Genomic DNA, 5,763 nt, shown 5'->3' with positions numbered 1-5,763 from the left:
AGTAACAGAAACTTACCTGAATGTTCTAATTTGCATATTGTGGGGAAAAAGAATGGGGCAATGTACCGGTCAGCGTTCCAAATATCATACAGAATTAAATCAGAGTCCAAGGCAGAACTATCCTTAAAGTTCCAATTTAATAAGACAGACATGTTGGCACATCTGTGGAAATCCTAATTCTAAAATCTTCCTGGAATTCCACCCAGTTGTGGCCTGCTTTCTGGGTCCACTGGTGGAACCTCTTCTAACCAGTTTGGTAGATTTGACGAATCGGTTCTACCGAACTGGTGCGAACTGGTAGGAACCCACCTCTGCCCCACACCCATAAATCCATCACATGGTCCAATCTTCTTCAGCCATGCTGGCATTTCCACCCATCTAGTTCTGGTGAGATGCGGTCAGATGCAGAGGTGCCGAGACAAAAGATGACCTTGGGCTTCTAGAAAAGAATGACAACAACACATTCCACAATTCTACTCCTTTATATTCCTCCTCCCAACTACTACACTTATGAAACAGCACAATGAAATAAGAGTGTGGCAGGCCAAAGATCCTACAAAGGAATAACTGCAGGCCTGACAGTACCTGAATATATGGATGAACTTGTTTTGCAAAAACCATGAAAAAAGTAATGTTCTTCCCTCCCTAAAAAATGCCAAGGAGTTATATTTTGTATAGTAAAATGCATTCTATATTTAAAGAATATTTTTATAATATATATTTCTGTTTCAGCTCAGTCCTAGCTATTACTGAAACTCAGTAGGATTAATGGAAGAATTTTCATGTTTTCAGCAAGATTTGCATACATATATATACTTATATATATTCAAAAGGTCTTATCCCCAGGTAAATGTACAGTTGATTGCAACTAATGTCATGGCTAATTTTAACTGAATCAGGGCTATGGGTTGACACCTGTCCTACCTATTAGCATGCCATAATTAAACAACTTAGAAGTCACCCATACATATATACTATTTAAATTCAGTAGTGGGGATTGAATTTGACTTTCACTTTTCATAATAAATATCATAATAAATATCATTTATTTCAATATACAGACTTTGCTTCCGATTGTATTAATCTATTGTCTGATATTTTTTTCTTGTTAAATCTGACCAGATTCAATGTCTATCTAGCCTTGCATTCAATTTTGAGATCTTGCTGGACCCACTTTCACTCAGCCATCCAAGTGAAAATATTTTTATCTAATGTTTACGGAGATTCTCAGTCATTCAGGTCATGGTTGCCCCAAAGGTACTTTTTCAAGAGGCAACTAGACATTCTGGTTTTTCTTTGAAGACATTTTGCTTCTCATCCAAGGAGCTTCTTCAGCTTTTTTTATCTAATGTTTCATAAAAACTGTTGCGCTAAGAACCTGACCCCTGGTCTAGCTACCTTTAACAAATTTGATCCATTAACTTTTAGTTGTTTTTCAGCAGTCAGTGGGAAAACATTCCCTATTGGTGAACATTCAAAGAACACTAACTGAAACTAAACAGTTCAGCAAGTTTGAGACAGAAACAGAAAGTTAGATCTCATAAGTAGTAGAAGATTGATTGATTAGATGTCTGGCCGACTAGCTCCAAAATGACTTTCAGCAATTTCACAAAAGTTTGTTTTTTAAAAAAGTATCTTGATTGCCAAATGGAATAAATTAACAGCTTTCCACAGCAGATTTCAATTTAAAGGCCATGTCCACACATTCCACTTAAAGGCCTGGGGGTGGGGGATGACAGTTTTTAAAGATTGTTTGAAGGTGGGCAAGTTGTGAGCCATACAAATTTTTTTGTGGGGGAGGGTGCTGTTCTAAAGGTAGGTGCAGTGGCAGAGAAGGTCTGCCTCCTAGGTCCTGCTAGATGATCACATGGGAAACAAGTGACCCCCTCAAACAGATTCTATTATATGCAATATAGGCCTTTAGAGGTAACAGTCGGGAACTCCTCCATTAGTCTTCAATAATAAGCGGTTTGCGATGTCCTCTGTGTTATAGTGAAGGCTCATTCAGAATATCAATGCTTTTCTTCTGAATTTCCTTTCTAGTGAACTTTAGACACAGGTGAAAGATAAGAGATTGCTACAAGTGTCACGAGTTAATTGAGGAAGTTAAAGGAATCTTTGGTTTCCAATCCAACTGACTGGTTCAAGTTTTATAGTTTCCTACCACCCAACACTTTTGTTGTTGTTGTTGTTGTTGTTGTTGTTGTTTTAAAAAAGGGACAATAGCTTACTTGCCAATAAGGCCTTTCAGGCAGTAACACATCAGTAGCCGTCCCATTTAATGGAGAACAAAAGCATGCCTTAGGACTCACAGCCTGGCTTTTCAGATTTATACCCCGAGCTCTCCTAGAGCCAAACCTTCTGTATCAGAGTTCCAGGCCACTCGAGAATGACAGCTGGCTGGCTTGTGTCAGACTCTTGGGCACTTGGGTATCTCAAGTTTAAAATAGCAATTCTCGGAGGCCATACAATAGCCAGTGCTTATATGGGCTCAGGGCGGGGGCGAGATGAATTGCACAAGAGGCTGTAGCTGACCCTGCCAAAATAGCAACAAAGCTTTGCATTCCAAGCTGTTCCCTGCTGGCATTCCTCCAATCAGGCATCCAGCATCCAGGCTGGCTGATAAGGGTGGAGTGCTCTTGTTAAAAGCCTCCCTCTTTTTAAATTGCATTTCTCAGACACTACATTTGTTCCCACCGAAAGGACTTTTCACCTGCTCTCTGGGCAAAAGGTAAGGAGCCCCAAACCATATCTTGCATTCCTCCATCTTAAACTAACTCAGGCCACGTACCATATCTGAAAATAACCTATTTTAAATTGGGATTGGGAGGAGTATATACATTGTGTGGCAGTACCCCAAATCTACCCCCTCTCAATTTCTCTGTGGATACCCTTACTTTGAAATGCAAAAATATGAGTTTGTCCTTATTGATTTCAGTATGTATGTGTAAGTGGCTCTGTATATACCGGTATGTGTGTATTTGGAAGAGAAGGCAAAGGGTATATTACCACAAGACTGTTTAGACTTGAAAACAAAACAAGGAATTCAGTTTGTAATATCAGTCTGTGTAAAATGGTTTGCTAAATGCACATTTAGAAAACATGGCATGTATAAGTTGGGGGAAGATAGTATTAGACTGGTATTAGTCTTTCTTTTGCTTTGTAAGTCAGGTAGCAAAAAAGAGTAAATTTTCACTGAATGTTGAAAGATGAACAAGGGAAGTCAGTAGCAGGAGTCCATAGTGTTTAAAGTATGCTTTTGCATTGCACAGTAACTGCTTTTTGTAACATTGCCATTATCACAAAGACAGAGATTCTTAATCTAAGCTCAGTTAATTTTCCTGGTGAATTCCTGAGGGGTTTGCAAATACACATATAGAGTTCTAATTCTTCATTACTTAAGATAGATGGATTCAAATTTTTATGAAAATACTGCATAAGAATATAGCTAGTGTCCTCCTGAGGTAATCAAAAATTCTTATCAGGATGATTACAGTCCTAAAAACATAAAAAGACTACAATGTGGACTCAAATTAGAAATAATCGCAGGGCTACAGTGCGTTAGTACATACCAGCAAAAATTTGTATTAAATATACTATCTACTTTTAGTACATTAAGAGTGACAGATTATTTGAAAACTGATGCCTAGATAAGGAAAGTTTTGAATCAATTTAGAGAAAATTTAGAAGTGACTAAGCCAACCTATTATTCCATTTTCAAATAAGTGGACATGTGCAATATCTGTGACTAGGATGCTACTCCTAATGCTATTTCCTTTATTACTCTCATAATGCCTTTGTGAATTTGTGAAGCAACATCCTTGATTCTATTCTTTTACAGCTGTTAGGAACAATTCAAATGACGCTGTGACACTTTTCCAAAGTAAGAAGAGAAACAGGGACTTACAGGACAGAACAGATGGTCTGATACATGAGAATTATTTGTTGAATTCCCCAGAACCTGCTTAAAATGCCTCTCAGTTTGGTGATTTGCTTCACAGTTGATCTACTGTAGCAGAACTGTAAGCAACTGCCAAGATTCAGGGAAGCAAGGAAAAGGAAGAACAAGGTTCATGCCCTTATATTGTTGCAGGTGGAAACCCAGGCAGGTGAGCTTGGGGTAACTGGTTTTAAGTATGAAGCTTAGAGGGAAGAAAGAAACGTCTTAGATCTTAATTCAGGGCTGTCAAACTCCTGGCCCCCGGGCCGGATGCATCATGTACTGGCCACGCCCAGTTTAGCAAAGGGGAAAAAATGTCCTGATATGTCATGTGACACTGTGACTTCTGCCTTAGTCCTCTTTTTTTCTGCTGCATAAAGCTAGAACTCCAAACGTATTGTATTGTTCTTGGAAAAGAGAAGTAACTAATAATGGACATTATTATCTCTCATATGAGAGTTGACAGTGGTAAGCTGTGCAAGCAACATCCCTCTAGAAATAAAACAAATTATGATTCTCCATTGGCATGGCATTGGGTATGCAATATACTGTTTGATTTGGGATAATAGCTTAGATGTGATTACAGACTTATTTATCAATGTTGTTTCTGGCACTAGTTGCTAGAAATTTAAGATGGTTGAGCTCCCCAGACTCTAGCCTCAGGCAGTACTGCGAAGAAAAAATACTCCTTTTGTCTCCAGACTACAGGGTGTAACTGTTAGGTTACAAGTATTACTATGCTTGTTAAATAGGGAAGTAAGATAAGTAGGATGAAAGAAACATATCAGAATAATTTTGAACCACAATGTAATTTTTCTCAGTATATTTCTTGACCTCATTTAAAACAGTTGTCTTTCACATCACTTGTGTCCTTAGTTTGTTATATCAGACATGACTATTTGTGATGTCTCTGCTTGTTCTTTCTTATCAGTTCTGCTGCTAATCTCCTCTACTTATTTTAGAAGAACTATGGTGCCAAGATGTGAAATGGAAATGAAAAACAAGCTTTGCTATCAGTATTATCAGCAAAGAAGTGCTTTTAGACCTCAAGCCAAATTCAACACTTACATTTATATGAGTTATTAGTTAGACATTTGTGGTGCTTGCCTTTTCTTTGACTTCATTGCACTAAAGTCTTAGCTTTCTGACTCCTTGTCAATATCTTTTGCCATTTCCTTTCCCAAAGACATTATATACATTTTACTAACTATAGAGACTACAGTTCTGTATTCCAGAAATGGTAGATGTTAACTGTTGTGTCAGCTAAGAACTTGAGATTCCAGATAAATATTTGAGCTTGCAGCTTATTTGTGCTTATGAATACAATTGTCTTGTGCTCATCTTAGTTTGGCATTGTATTTCTCATAATAGCCAATCAGATACCGTTGGAAAATTTATAAATATGAGATGCCTTTTTTTGCTTCCCAATGGTATTCAAAGAACTCTCTCTCTCTCTCTCTTTCTCTCTCTCTCTCTCTCTCTCTCTCACACACACACACACACACACACACAACCTTTGGCTGGGCAAGGGTTTTAGGGAGAACATCCTCGCTTCTTCCCTTTCATCTCTTATCCCCAAATAGACTTTCTTTCTCCTAAGACTATCTTTGTCTAGCTTTCACATATACTGCTGTGGAATTAGTCATAGATTTAGTTAGCTGTTGCACTTTGCTGATGAGAATAGATAGAACAGATTCCAAATGGTTACAAATATCCTGTTTCTGTTATATCTGGGGAGCTGTGAATGTTTTATTGTAAGAGAGATTGATGCTGAAAGCCCTTAAGAGGTGTGGATCTTCCCTTTCCTTAAGAGATCTGAATGT

The 5,763-nt window shown here is 38.0% G+C and overlaps 1 protein-coding gene across 2 annotated transcripts in view; it reads left to right on the top strand.

The window, feature by feature from the left end:
• Positions 1–2,589: 2,589 nt before the first annotated feature.
• TNNT2 (troponin T2, cardiac type) overlaps positions 2,590–5,763 on the top strand; it is a 40,530-nt gene continuing 37,356 nt past the window's right edge. For both annotated transcript variants that reach the window (XM_032218964.1, XM_032218963.1), the window contains exon 1: positions 2,590–2,731. The gene's annotated coding sequence lies outside the window, so the exon portion shown is untranslated. The remainder of the gene's footprint in view (positions 2,732–5,763) is intronic.

The sequence above is a fragment of the Thamnophis elegans genome, chromosome 5 (assembly GCF_009769535.1).
Source record: "Thamnophis elegans isolate rThaEle1 chromosome 5, rThaEle1.pri, whole genome shotgun sequence".
In the NCBI taxonomy this organism is placed as follows: Eukaryota; Metazoa; Chordata; class Lepidosauria; order Squamata; family Colubridae; genus Thamnophis; species Thamnophis elegans.
This window is presented reverse-complemented; position numbering and strand designations above follow the sequence as displayed.